General features: G+C 41.6%; 1 long non-coding RNA gene across 5 annotated transcripts; it reads left to right on the top strand.

Annotated features, from left to right (window-relative positions):
- The first annotated feature begins 303 nt into the window (after positions 1–303).
- On the top strand, positions 304–14,837 carry LOC123507736. Of its 5 annotated transcripts, XR_006675746.1 has the most exons (6): positions 307–376; positions 10,656–10,879; positions 12,614–12,680; positions 13,639–13,759; positions 14,250–14,480; positions 14,622–14,837. It is a non-coding gene; the product is annotated as an uncharacterized LOC123507736 (long non-coding RNA). The 5 variants fall into 5 exon arrangements; XR_006675744.1 differs by lacking the exon at positions 12,614–12,680 and having other exon boundaries at positions 14,328–14,480; XR_006675742.1 differs by lacking the exon at positions 12,614–12,680.
- Positions 14,838–15,482: the final 645 nt, after the last annotated feature.

The following is a 15,482-nucleotide window of genomic DNA, read 5'->3' as shown; positions in this document are numbered from 1 at the left end:
CATCCATTTTTATACCTAGATATGAGAGAGAGAGAGAGAGAGAGAGAGAGAGAGAGAGAGGAAACAAACGCTGCCAGACGTTTATTCCTTTATTTGTTTATTTAGTTTTTTTTTATATCCTAGTTCTGTTTTGGCTTTACTTTATTATATTTCAAAGAATGTAATAGATATACGTGTGTGTGTGTGTGTGTGTGTGTGTGTCGCGACGTGGAAACCTCTCACACAGATCCTAACCAATCATGTTCTTCCACCACCTCCCTGTGTTTAACCCTCCTCCTCTCCTTCTCCCCTCCCCCCCCATCAGCTGTGGCCACGATAATCTCCATTCTCTTCCTATCTTTCTTTCCACACGGGACGCCAGAACGCTATTCATCACGTGAGTTATTCAGTATTCCTTCCTCTGTTTTGTTGCGCCATGTGAGGTGATGAGATGCTGAGTATTGCTAATTAAGATGCATTCAGGCACTTCTTGATAGGTAGATTAATGTACGATTGAGTTGAGTTGTTGTAGATGTGTGCTTGGTGCCGGTTTATTGCTAGTTGTAGAAGGTAATTGTGAGTGAGGTGTGTCGTGGGAAATAAAATAAGACCCTTTGGGTAAGGTAGAGTACGACTTGAGCGCATTTATCTTCTAGGTTTGTTATAAGAGTATTTAGAGAGAGATGAGCACAGTGGGAATTATGATGGTAGTTATTTATTTAGCCACAATTGTTAAGGTAATAACGAACATGAATATTATGGGAGGTGAACATGAGTGATGAGTAAGATACGCAAGGGTGAACAAATATTAAAAAAGTGTGGAATGACAAAAAAGAAACAAAAAAAAACATGAAAGAGAGGGACAAAGATGAGATAAATTGGTGGAAGGAGAATTATGAAGGGTAAAAAAAATGTGTTTTTTTCCTAGTGTGTGTGTGTGTGTGTGTGTGTGTGTGTGTGTGTGTGTGTGTGTGTGTGTGTGTGTGTGTGTGTGTGTGTGTGTGTGTGTGTGTGTGTGTGTGTGTGTGTGTGTGTGTGTGTGTGTGTGTTTATTTAACTATTCTATTTTGCATGGTGTTTTGTGATGCATGTGTGTTTTTGTGAGGCCTTGATGTAATGCATGTTTTTTTCATTTTTATTGCGTGTGTTTTGTTATTATGCAAGTTATACATGAGTGATGTTTTGTCCTACGTTTCAGTTGTGTGTGTGTGTGTGTGTGTGTGTGTGTGTGTGTGTTTGATTTTGTTTGTGATAGTTTAACCTTGCGTGTCTCATGGTGTGTGTGTGTGTGTGTGTGTGTGTGTGTGTGTGTGTGTGTGTGTGTGTGTGTGTGAGCGCGTATTTGCAAGATAAGACTGCTTCATTCTTCATTACATCATCATATATGAAATCTTACCACCAGAATAATAAATACTGAATGCCGATTCCAAAATAACACATACGAACAATATCAAAAGCATCTCAAATAACTTCACTTCTTCTTTCCCTCCTTTATTTCATCCTGATGGCACCACTGCCATCTCTTCTGTCTCTAAACCTTTGCTCACAACTCTACCTTGGAACTCCCTCCCTGCATCTGTATTTCTGAATTCCTACAACTTGTCTTCTTATAAAAGGGAGGTATCGAGGCATTTGCTCCCCTAATTCTGGTTGATGGTTTTGGCACTTTTTTGTACTCTTTGGAGAGTCAGCGCTCAAGTGGGCCTTTTTTTAACTATTTTTTTGCCCTTGGCTGGCCCTCTTTCCTACGTAAAAAAAAAAAAAAGTACTAGCAGTCAGGTATAATAAACTCGAACCTTCCATAGTATAAATAGAAAAAAGAGCAGCTCTCAAATTAGCACGGAATAAAAGTTAAAAAAAAAATATATAATCAAACACAAAATACAGGTAACATGAAACGAGTAACCAAGAAGGAACAGACAGGTATAGTAAATTTGAAGTTCCTGCAGTAACACCCCAAAAATTTTACCCTCTCACTCAGCATACACAAAAATACCCCCGAACTGAATCAAATTGCGTCACCCGCATCCCCGTTATCCCTCACACACACACACACACACACACACAGCACTAAAAATACAGTGGCTTTTTTTTTGTATAATCTGATAACATTTAATTCTCATACAATTTTGTTATTCAATAGAGGCGGCGCAGTGTATACGTTCACATATGTATGCTAAAACCTCTAGCTATTTTTATTATATTTTTTGGCCCCACGTAAGAGCCACTGAATGTAGACAACCCGCTCGGTAACATCACACTGAAATATTGTTTTGGGATTGTATACCTGTGATAGTTACGGAGAGAGAGAGAGAGAGAGAGAGAGAGAGAGAGAGAGAGAGAGAGAGAGAGAGAGAGAGTGAGTGTGGTGTGTGATGTGTGGTGTGTGTGTGTGTGTGTATGTTGCCTGCACACGTCGACAAGCAAGCAGTATATACGCAAATAAAAAGAACGAGCGAGCTAACAATAGGAGCGATGTGTGAGGAGGCAAGGAGGGAAGTAGAAAAGAAAAGAAATAAAAAAGGAAGAAATACGGGAGGCAAAGGTAGGAATGCAGGGGAAAGGAAGAGAGAGAGAAGAAAGGGTACAAAGCGGAGTACGAAAGAGAGAGAGAGAGAGAGAGAGAGAGAGAGAGAGAGAGAGAGAGAGAGAGAGAGAGAGAGAGAGAGAGAGAGAGAGAGAGAGAGAGAGAATTTTAGAATGCTCTCATCCTTAGCAAAATTGGACTCACACTCACTCTCCTCTCTCTCTCTCTCTCTCTACCCCACAGGTCGTCCCCATCCATTAGCGACTCTGTAGGGAGCTTCTCACCACCTCACCGGAATCTTACTCACCACCACCACCTCCTCCTCCTCCTCCTCCTCCTCCTCCAGATTCCCATTTCTCTTATATAATTCCCGGTAAATGCACAGAATCTTACTTCGTTTCCCTGGCTGGACCAAACTATTATCATCTCTTCTTTTTGAGGATAAGACACGTTCGCTTTTGTAATGTATTCTTGTGCATGGAAATAGATTGGATGTATAAGATTATTTTAGCGGTTTTTTGTGTAGTCTCCCTCTTAATAAGAATACATTAGTTTACCCTTGTCTTTTCTACGTCATCTTCTCTCCATCTTTATGTATGTATATATATATTTTTTCTTTTTGCCTCTGTTTGTTGTATATCAAAATTTATAAGCCTTTTTTATTTGTCAGAAAATATTTTGCTTTTAGGCTGACCGCTAATTGTATTGTTGATTTATTTTGCAAGAATACAAACTTCGTACTAAAACAGTAAATAAAAGTACTAACACAATAAATGAAGAAAATAATAAGGTAAGCTGCGAAGGAAAAAATAAACAGTTCCAGTCACTTAAAGAAAAGAAGAAAACAAAAAGGAGAAAGGGTTTTGAAAAAGTGATGAAAAGAAAAAACCGGCAAAACAGAGAGAGAGAGAGAGAGAGAGAGAGAGAGAGAGAGAGAGAGAGAGAATCAGTCACGGCGATACAATAATATTTTCGCCTTGGTATATTGAATACTTTAGTTCGGTATATTACTATGTACTGTCGTTTGTTTCTGTGTTGCAGTTTTTAATTACGTATGTGTTTGCAATGTTTCGTGTTCGCTTGCAATTCTAATTAATTCCATTGTGTATCGGTCTGTATTGGTGTGTGTATGTGTGTGTGTGTGTGTGTGTGTGTGTGTGTGTGTGTGTGTGTGTGTGTGTGTGTGTGTGTGTGTGTGTGTGCAACTCTCACATCTTTCGTATATAGGCACCAAGTTAACATGTTTTGCTGAATGTAGGTCGTGTGTTGTGTGTGTGTGTGTGTGTGTGTGTGTGTGTGTAGTGGAATAACTGAGGCGCGTTAACACGGATATCATGGTAGCTTGTGTTATATTTGCCTCTCGACGCGTGACTGCATGATTCGCTTAGTGTTTGATAATCGTGTTTTTGTCTCGTCGTAACATGATTCACTCCTGCAATATTACATCAGCTTTTCTTGTTTGGCCCCACGTGGCGCCATCTCGCGGTCGTCGAATGAAACTGTGAGGCCAATTAGGAGCACCTGCCCACCATTACCTGAGTCAAGGAAACGTATTTCCGGCCACTGCTAATACTCTGTAACGAGTTTCCACAGGGGGCAAAAGGGAGGAGGAGGAGGAGGAGGAGGAGAAAAGTGGAAAAGTAGGAACGGAGAGAAAGAAAATGAGGAAGTGAAGGAGTGTCGACAGCAAAAGGAAGATGATGATGAGACGGTATTTGAAAACGAGGTAGTGAAGGAGGAGGAAGAGAGGTAGTTAGAGAAGGAATAAGAGTGAGTTCGAAAAGGAGGAGGACGAGGAGGAGCAGGAGCAGGAGCGAGACGATAACGAAACTTGTCCCGTAATAACTGTTCGCAATAAGCGTAATGAGATCATGTGGTTTTGGAGAGAGAGAGAGAGAGAGAGAGAGAGAGAGAGAGAGAGAGAGAGAGAGAGAGAGAGAGAGAGAGAGAGAGAGAGAGAGAGAGAGAGAAATAATGATCAGTAACAAAGATTTATAGAATATTGGGACGGCAATTTTCTGTATGACGGTCACGATTCTTGTACCAATTCTCTCTCTCTCTCTCTCTCTCTCTCTCTCTCTCTCTCTCTCTCTCAGGTTTTTAGTTGCCATTTCAGTCTTCCCATTTCTCTCATTTTTTTCTTCCATGTGTGTTTGCTCACTTTTTTTTCATAGTTCCCTCCGTTCCCTCTCTTCCCTCCTTCCTCTTCTTCCTCTCTTCCTCCTTCTTTCAATATTTGTATTCTTAAACTTTCACCACATACTTTTTCATTCAAATTTTCTTTACCTCTTTTTATTTTCCATTCATTTTATTTTTCATCCTCTTCTCTATTTACCTGTTTTCTGGAAGCGTTCATACCTCATTCCGGAAAATAAAAAATATATAAAACTGAATATAAAATAACTTCTATATATTTTTTACGGTGCTTATGAGTATATTGGAGAGTGTGATTAAGGTTGTGTGTGAAGGAAAAGGCTTTTTTTTATATATATTTCTTCCCTGCTTTGTTTATCTCGTTGTGTAGAAGCAGAAGTAATTGGCATTCAAAGTATGAGCCGCTGATCATTGTGTTGCGATAGTGGTTAACGTGTAACACAGTTTTCCAGTTAACCTTTTCAGAACTAAGACGTATTTTTTTCCATGATATTTGGGTATAATTAGACGATTTTATTTATATTATAGGAAGGGTTTATGACAGACAGAAGATTAATGGCCACAGTCTTCACTATTTTAATCCCTATATAAGTTTCTGAAACTGTTTAAAATCGCTAAATAGTAACCAGAATGAATATGGAAACGCGTCCTGGTACTAAAGGGCAACGTTGATAAAGAAAAGATACGCAATCAATATAATAAGGTTTTTGAACAGAGATTTCCATTTTAACCAAATATCCATACCTTCGTTTTTTAGTTTTCCCTTTTCTACTTTATTATTGTGTTCTATTCTTCTCTATTTTTATTTTTCCTATTTCCTCTGTCAATCCCTCCACCCTACTTTCGTATCTTCCCTTCCCTTCACACTTTTATTCTCTTCTCTCCTCTTCTCTTGTTCCTCAAATTCCTCAGTCCTTCCTTCACACAGACTATCCTTTCCTCCTTTCCATCTCTTTTCTTAATGTTGATGCTGGTGGGTAGAGAGAGAGAGAGAGAGAGAGAGAGAGAGAGAGAGAGAGAGAGAGAGAGAGAGAGAGAGAGAAAGGTGACAACGTGTGCCCTTCATCCCTCTCCCTGAAGATAATGTCAAGGGAATTTTTGTTTTCTTTCTTCCTTCCTCCCGCTCTTTTATCTTTGTTTTTTTTTCTAATCCTTTTATTTAGCTTCGTCTTTCCCAGGAAATTATTTTTTTCCATTTTCTTTTCCTTACAACTCCTCTCTCTCTCTCTCTCTCTCTCTCTCTCTCTCTCTCTCTCTCTCTCTCTCTCTCTCTCTCTCTCTCTCTCTCTCTCTCTCTCTCTCTCTCTCTCTCTCTCTCTCTCTCTCTCGTGCCCTTGTGTTTGTGCCCAGAAATACAGTAAATGTACACACACACACACACACACACACACACACACACACACACACACACACACACACACACAGAGTAGAAAAGAGACGAGACATAAATGGTGTTTGTCAGCCCTGGTGTGTGTTTACCTAACGCACTCATCACACCGCCGACTTTACCTTGTCACCCGAGTACGTTTCTGCATCCCAGTGGCCGCCCAGTAGGAAAAGACCGCTAACCTGGGCTCACCTAACCTAACCGAACGTAACCTAAGACGCGAGAGAATGCTATCCTTCCTCTAGACGCTTCGATCTCACATCACGACAAATTTCAAGAATTATAGAGATTATTTAACTTGATTTCCAATAGTTCCTTTTGTTGATGAAGTAAAATGTTATTTTTCACCCAAATCTTAAAACAGCCTTAGAGAAAAGAAATGTGACACTTCAGTAAAGCCACAGGAAAATTTTGTATGTGTTGTGTAGAGATGTTACAGAATATGGTCTGAAATGTCATGCATCTACAATATATAAGACGCTGGTTCTCTTACTCCCTTTTCATCGCCTTAACCGGGTGGCCACACACTGCAAACACGAGTAGTCGCACCCGGCACGCTTTTAGAGGTAATCCGTTTGGCTACGGAGAGAAAAGAGGGCGGGAGGAGGTTGTGGAGGGAAGGAACTTGAGTGAGAAAAGGAAACTTGAGAGGAAAACTGAGTGAAAAGAAGAGGATTTGAGAAGATTGAGAGAGAGGAAGAGTTATAGAGAGAGTTAGAGTTAGAGAGAGAGAGAGAGAGAGAGAGAGAGAGAGAGAGAGAGAGAGAGAGAGAGAGAGAGAGAGAGAGAGAGAGAGAGAGAGAGAGAGAGAGAGAGAGAGAGAGAGAGAGAGAGAGAGAGAGAGAGGAAAAGACAGCGTACTTAAATATTCAAGTCTAAGAAGCAAGGATGCAGAGAAGGGACGTGGATATGAAAGGAGACAAAGGAACTTGAAAGGAGGAGGAAGAGGAGGAGGAGAAAGAGGAGAGGAGAGGAGAGGAGGAGGAGGAAGAAGCCGTGTCTCTCCCAAAGAAGGCATATCTCTCTCTCTCTCTCTCTCTCTCTCTCTCTCTCTCTCTCTCTCTGCGGAACTAAGTCATTTACTAATTAATGTTCTGAAGCACAATGGAATCAGGTATGCATAAATTCCCTTTGACTGCTGACACTTTTTGTACCTGTCACTCCTGTCACGAGATTGTACTGACAACACACACACACACACACACGCACACGCACACACGCACACACGCACACACACACACACACACACACACACACACACACACACACACACACACACACACACACACACACGCACACACACACGCACACACGCGCACACACGCGCACACACGCACACACACGCACACACACACGCACACACACACACGCACACACACACACACACACACACACACACACACACACACACACACACGCACACACACACACACACACACACACACACACACACACACACACACACACACACACACACACACACACACACACACACACACACACACACACACACACACACACACACACACACACACACACACACACACACACACACACACACACACACACGCGCGCACACACAAGGAGTGGGAGTGAGACCTAATACCCAGTCTGAACACACTCCAACTTGCCTCCTGACTCTTGTCTTTGTTCGTGAGACGTGAAACTACGAAGTAAAGAAGAACAGACAACACGAACTGCAGCAGAGAGAGAGAGAGAGAGAGAGAGAGAGAGAGAGAGAGAGAGAGAGAGAGAATGCGAATGTGGGTCCAGAGAAGGAAGAAAGAAAGGAGGAGGGGAGGGACAAGATGTGTTACACTGCAGAGACAGCGGAAGGAGGTAGGATGGGCAGGGGAGGGAAGGAGGGAAGGAAGGGAGTAGGGACTAGCGATTTTTTCCCCATGTAAGCTGGTAGAAACAAGGTTAATTAAGGTACTTTGCCGGCCTGGGTCGCTACTGTGGTCTTTTTATATATTTTTCTTACTCCAGCATATAAAAAGGAGCAGTAGAGTACACACAGAGCTTGGAGAAATGAAGGAGGACGGAAAGATGTTTGTATACGCACGTCACCTGCATAGCGGGGGAAATTTATTCGTCTTTGCCAGATATTTTCCTGTTTCTTGCAGCAGAGAATTGCGAGAGTCAACAGGAAGAGAGCACTAAGTAACGAGAAGCGAATAGTGAATGTAAACCGACTAAAACGACGGATATTAACTCGTTACTCATAAACACTAGTTATTCTTGTTATATAAAACATGCATCGTAAAGTTAAAAGGAAGTTGATGATGAATGTTGTTTCTTTTGAACGATAGAAATTTACTCATCCTGCTCATAGACTTTCGTGCTCCTTTTAAGAAAATGATAGTCAACACGACATTAAATGTGCACTAAAACTAATTGAAAAATGTAAACTCACTTGTGAACGAGAGAAATTTACTTTTTCATAAGTTTTCGTGTTCCTCGTAGTAAAGAATCGCAGAAGACATGGAACTGAAAATCCCTTCCTTAATTTAATATATCCATGTTTCAACAATGAAAATTAATTAATCTTTGTTTGGTGTTCCTCGTAATAAAGAATCAGAGTACACATAAAATTAAGACTCGTGGCTGAAAACTAAAGGATATAATATACTCTTAATTTAATGAGCGAATTATTAACGCCGTCCATAAATTTTGTGCTTCTTATAGTAAAGAGTCGCAGCTTGCACACTAACCTAAAACGGAAGTTAAAGGATGGAATACACTCACATTTTAACGAGGAAAAACATTTATTTTTTATATAACATCGTAACAATTATCACAATGTACAAAGATTCGTGAACAAATTAGAATAAAACCACAATACTGAAACAAAACTTGCCTGTACTCCATCACTCCTCTGACCTTTGTCCGGTGGAATCAAACACTGCGTCCAGAACAAGAAGAGGAGAGCTTGAAGAAGGAAGAGGATGAACCCGCTCCCCTGTTTTCCTATTAAATTCTATCGCCAGTAAAGCTTCTTAGGTACAGCCTCTTACTTCATAATGAACACCTCCCACGATCCCATCTTTCTGTTCACGGCTAGAATAAAATGGTGCAGGGGCGCCTTAATACGAGTGAAGGGTGAAAGGGGAGGATGGGAGGATTAATCTATCTTCTGTTCCCTTTTAACTACGAGAAAAGCAGCTTACCTTGCCGCATAAATTAAACCCATCCCATCTTTTCCCTTCATGACGGAAAACTATATATTGCCAAAATGTGATACTTTGAAGCGATTTATGTGTTCCCATCACTGCAGGGCTAAAGGGATGGGAAGATGGGAAGGAAAGAGAGAGATGAGTGAGTGAGGGAAGGAGGGAGGAAGGGAGAGAGGAAAGGAGTTTTATCATGGCCGCGAAGGGGAGTAGGGCGCCTTGTTTCCCGGCGTGGGTCAACAATGGACAAGAGCTGCTCATTAGCGTCTGAGGGAAGGTCTGGGAGGCCTCGGAGAAAAGTTTTGTTTCCACGAACCAAGAAGCTATTGTTTGTGTTGTGCTCTGCGGCGGCTCCGGCGGCGGTGATGGTAGTAGTGTGTATACTAACTCACGAACGTTAGAGACACAAGCTCCTCCCTCACGGCGAAGCTTGACTGGCCCTGGATTCTGTATCTCATTAGGTGCCGGTGTCCTGAGGTGTAGCGGAGGGTTTGGCATTATCTCGGTGACTCAATGAATACTGCCGGACACCCGACTCTCCATGACAGTGGTGTGCTTTCATGTGTTACTGCCAGTCACTCCATTGCCTCACCCAGGCCAAATGATTTTTCTCTCTCTCTCTCTCCCTATGTTGGCTTTTTGTTTAATTGTTTATGTTGCCATCAAGTTTTCCTCTAAATAAAAAAAAAGGAATTGTTCTTACTTTTGAATGTGGCTGAATTTGCATATTTGTATTTTTATATGCAAGGAGTTTGTATTTTCTTTATTTTTCCGGAAAGTAAACACTTTTTGTACTCAGAATATAAATTATACTCAAGTCTGTCCGTTTTCCTTTTTCGATAGTGTGTGTGTGTGTGTGTGTGTGTGTGTGTGTGTGTGTGTGTGTGTGTGTGCCCCGCAAAAAAAAAGGGGCGGAATCTGTATCGTGGAATTACTTTTCTTTGTGCAGATAAATTGAAATGAAACCACGAAGAAAAAAAAGTTCAAAATCAAGAATGACTATAGAATCTTTAGGTGTACGTGCGTGTGTGATCGAGTACGCCTGTGTATTCACATGGTAATCATCTCATTTTAATAAATAGAGTAATTAAAGATGTGATGTAATATGGAAAAAAAACATGGTTTTCGTTTCATGGTCATTTATATCATGCACATTGTAATGTGAAAATCATACAAAATTATTTAATTTCACCGAGATCTTCATTCAGCTTCATTTATCTTGCATATTATTTTGTTTTTACGTAACTCAGTATGAATACGCAGTTTTTATACATATATACTATTTTGCTTCACATGATTTCGTTTTTTTTTTCTGCTACCCTTTATAGTTTTACATTTCAATCCAACGTAATAAAGAATAAAAAAAATCAATATTCATTCGCAAATTTTTTCATTTTTTTTATTTTACTTTATTTCTTATTTTTTTTGCCTCCAGCTTGACTAATGTATTCGTGCTGCTGAGAGGGAGATCTTCCGGGGTTAACGAGGCGGGGCAGATGCATCGTTCAACGCTGATCGTCTCCTGAAACTAATGTGGCACTCGCTAACACGCGCTTCTCGCCTCCTAATGCTTCCTCTCATTTATCTTTCTGGCTGACTCCCGAGTGACACGCCTCCACCACCTTCTATCCCTACCACCACCGCCCCTCTCCCTGATAAGTGTGTGGGGACGAGTTTTTAATGTTGTGTGCGTGCGTGCGTGTGTACTTATGTATATATATATATATATATATATATATATATATATATATATATATATATATATATATATATATATATATATATATATATATATATATATATATATATATATATATATATATCTTTTTGTGTGTGTCTATGTGCCGTAATCTCCATTAGATATCTCTCCATCTTCAGTTCTCTCTCTCTCTCTCTCTCTCTCTCTCTCTCTCTCTCTCTCTCTCTCTCTCTCTCTCTCTCTCTCTCTCTCTCTCTCTCTCTTCTCGAGTGATTTGGTTGTGATTTCTTCCACTGTAGTGTTGCTTGATTGCTCCACTGCTAAGGTGACATGTCAGACGTCTCTGTGGTTCGTGTCATCCCAATCAAGGTCTCTCTCTCTCTCTCTCTCTCTCTCTCTCTCTCTCTCTCAAGAGGATCTCTCTCTCTCTCTCTCTCTCTCTCTCTCTCTCTCTCTCTCTGTTAGTTATTATTCAACATGATAATTTTGAATAAAAGAGGAACCAAGAATTATTATATTTCACGAAGTTCACTTTTAAATTTCTATAAACAACTTTTTTATTGCTTTTGCAAGTAGACCAGAGAGAGAGAGAGAGAGAGAGAGAGAGAGAGAGAGAGAGAGAGACGCTGAATTGCATTAACAATTTTAAAATTTTATTTTGAAAGAAGCGCAAATTTTCGTCATTTTTCATAAGTTGAGCTGAAAATGTCCTTGATTACTTGTCTTTCTTTTTTTAGAAACACATTGAAGTTTGGATTGTGAATATAAGTGGTAGTAATAGAAGTGGTGAGAGCACTGGTAAATACAGCAGCAGTAGTAGTGCTGTGGTGTTGCGGCTATCAAATATACTCGTATAATGAGATAGTAACAAAAATATGATGTGGTTGGGTGTGGTAGGTTTGTGTGTACTGGTGATGGCAGAGTAGTCATCAGGATGAAAGATATTCAACGATAATTTGATGTCGATCAGTGTGGTGATGGTAGAGGTGGTGACACAACGGAGGATGATTGTGATGTCCGCTGTAATTCAAATGTTACTGATATTTTATTATTCTTACAGCAACCACAGAATACACACACACACACACACACACGCACACACACACACACACACACACACACACACACACACACACACACACACACACACACACACACACACACACACACACACACGCACACATTGAAGGTACCTATTGTTCCTAAAACTTAGCTCATTGTGTACTTTAAATTGTCTCCATCGCCCTCCACCTCACGGCTTTGTTGTGTGGAGAGCATTTTTGTTTTGTCCAAATGTCTCCACGTCTCTACCTGGTCTCTGTCTCTGTCTGTCTCTCGGTTTCTCTCTCTCTCTCTCTCTCTCTGTGCGTGCGTGCGTGCGTGCGTGTGTGTGTGTGTGTGTCTGTGTGTATCGTACTTCCTACATATATTCATTTATTCTGACTTTCTCGGATAAAAATCTCGCGGTGTGTGTATCGCTAACTTTTCATCCTCCACCATCACCACCAGTACATTTTCCTCCTGCTTCTTTTCCACAACACTATTCTCCTACATCCTCATCCACGCCATCCCTTATTTCCTCCTCCACACCCTCCAACTCTTCTTCCTCCTGTGCTCCATCCACCCACATACTCCTCCATTCCATCTACTCTACCTCCTCCTCCTCCTCGTCCTCCTCTCTCCCCCACCTGCAGCCATTCGCAAGACTGCTCTAAGTGTCCTCCATTCAGTGGCAGGGAGCGCACCGGAACGACTTTCTTGGTGAATCCTCGTGTTTGCAACTTTCCGCTATTGGTTTGTCTTGGCTGGGTATTTTTTTCCTCTTTCTTCCTCGCTACCATTTTTCTGACTCCATTCTTTCCTTTACCTACGTCTGTGTGTGTGTGTGTGTGTTTTGCCTAAGAATGGTGGTTTTTCTTTCTTTTCTTCTCTTTGGTTTTGTGAAGGTTGTTTGTGTTAAATTGAGAGAGAGAGAGAGAGAGAGAGAGAGAGAGAGAGAGAGAGAGAGAGAGAGAGAGAGAGAGAGAGAGAGAGAGAGAGAGAGAGAGAGAGAGAGAGAGAGAGAGAGAGAGAGAGAGAGAGAGAGAGAGAGAGAGAGAGAGAGAGAGAGAGAGAGAGAGAGAGAGAGAGAGAGAGAGAGAGAGAGAGAGAGAGAGAGAGAGAGAGAGAGAGAGAGAGAGAGAGAGAGAGAGAGAGAGAGAGAGAGAGAGAGAGAGAGAGAGAGAGAGAGAGAGAGAGAGAGAGAGAGAGAGAGAGAGAGAGAGAGAGAGAGAGAGAGAGAGAGAGAGAGAGAGAGAGAGAGAGAGAGAGAGAGAGAGAGAGAGAGAGAGAGAGAGAGAGAGAGAGAGAGAGAGAGAGAGAGAGAGAGAGAGAGAGAGAGAGAGAGAGAGAGAGAGAGAGAGAGAGAGAGAGAGAGAGAGAGAGAGAGAGAGAGAGAGAGAGACGTATCCACAATGTGTCCTTTAAGCCGGGGGACACAAATATGATTAGTCGAGTTACCACACGTGTTTTCTTATTGACAACTCTGGCTCCTTAGTTCGAAGTCTCGAATTATTAAGATACCCTTAAAGCCTCAGTAGAATACAGCCTGCTAATATAGTAATATAGATAAATGACGAAACGGTTCAGGATACTGTCATAAATGCTACAGTTTCTCAATTTTTTTCAGTCCTTTTGGTGATAGGAGAAAAGTAAAGAGTAACCTTTGTTTGGTTCAAAGATTCAAGATTGACTGTTCGTCGCCTCGCCGGCCACCCTGCCAGTACCTCGCTGCTCTCTGTTGAATGAAGATGTGGCGCTTCGCTAGGTTAACACTGCTGATGACGTTTGCTTTTCTTAAGGTGAGAATTAGAGAATTGTGTTAAGTTTCTTGTATTGACTGACTATATTGTTAACAAAACTTGAACTTTGCTGTCTCTTCACGCATGCACAATGATTGTATAAACTCATTACGCTTATTGCCATTTCGTGTTCGACCTTTATCGATTATCACGGTACGGGGAGAATAATTAACTGTAAGATGCAATGTATATTTGTACAGGAAGTGCATTCTTCTTAGGCAAATATGCATTAGTTTTATTGATAGTTATTTTCGTCGTTCTCTTTGCTTCGTTGCAATTGATGAAATGGCTGACATTGTAGTAATAATACATAAGTGGCAGATAAGGCAATTCAGTGTCGTTTTTGTAATAAACAATTGGGGTGCGGAATGGCCGGGAGTGGCGTCACCTGTGCAGAAGCTCGCCACTCGGTGCCTCCGGTGACGCCTTTGTGCACCCGTGCTTCACGTCAACACTGGCATTCATTCCAAAACTTTATCCTCCCGCCAAGGTTGCGCCTGGGTGTGTTCCTGAGCAACAAACAGCCAAGGTTGCGCCTGGGTGTGTTCCTGAGCAACAAACAGCCAAGGTTGCGCCTGGGTGTGTTCCTGAGCAACAAACAGCCAAGGTTGCGCCTGGGTGTGTTCCTGAGCAACAAACAACAAGATAGGTTGCGCTTGGGTAGCAACCTTCGGTAACCTCTTCGGTAACCTGTGTTCCTGAGCAAGATGATTAAAAAGTAGTAAGTAGTAGTTAGTACCTACTCTGACTGCTTTAAAAATTTTTGGGTGTGCAGTTGTGTTGTTTTATTGGTGAAAAAATCACGATTTTTATTTTATATAATGTTTGATGATCACAAAATAAGGTTTTTTTTTTATTTCAGGTGCAGATTAAGAACGCCGTTCCAACCGAGAGGGACACACACACACAGCAGGTTGTTGTTACTTTTGTAACGTTTTTTTTAATTCTAACTACTAACTACTACTACTACTACTACTACTACTACAATTTGTGTTCAATCATACATATATAACAAAACTTGTTCTGATATTTTTTTTTGTGCTTGCTTTTGTGATTTTCCAGTTAAGTAAAGATGTTTGTTGTGTTGTTGTTGTTCATGAAAATTTCACCCAAAAGTACGTAACGATAATACGAACGGTCCAGGAAAATGCCAGAAAAAATATTTCTTTTTCACATGAGGATGGGATTGGATGGGAGAAAGAGGGGGGGTGTCGGGATGGGAGAGAGAGAGAGAGAGGGGAGAGTGTGTTGGATGGGATAGAGAGAGAGAGAGAGGGGGGTGTTGGGGATGGGAGAGAGAGAGAGAGGGGTGTTGGGGATGGGAAAGAGAGAGAGAGGAGGGGTGTTGGGGATGGGAGAGAGAGAGAGAGGGGGGTGTGGGGGAGAGAGAGAGAGAGAGGGGTGTTGGGGAGAGAGAGAGAGAGAGGGGTGAGTGTGTTGGATGGAATAGAGAGAGAGGGGGGTGTTGGGGATGGGAGAGATGGGATAGAGAGAGAGAGGAGGGTGTTGGGGATGGGAGAGATGGGATAGAGAGAGAGGGAGGGTGTTGGGGATGGGAGATGGGATAGAGAGAGAGAGGGGGTGTTGGGGATGGGAGAGAGAGAGAGAGGGGAGTGTGTTGGATGGAATAGAGAGAGAGAGGGGAGGTGTGTTGGATGGAATAGAGAGAGAGAGGGGGTGTGTTGGATGGAATAGAGAGAGAGAGTGGGGTGTGTTGGATGGA

Source organism: Portunus trituberculatus, chromosome 23 (assembly GCF_017591435.1).
Source record: "Portunus trituberculatus isolate SZX2019 chromosome 23, ASM1759143v1, whole genome shotgun sequence".
Taxonomy (NCBI): Eukaryota; Metazoa; Arthropoda; class Malacostraca; order Decapoda; family Portunidae; genus Portunus; species Portunus trituberculatus.
The sequence above is the reverse complement of the archived record's forward strand: the minus strand, read 5'-3'. Positions and strand labels throughout refer to the sequence as shown.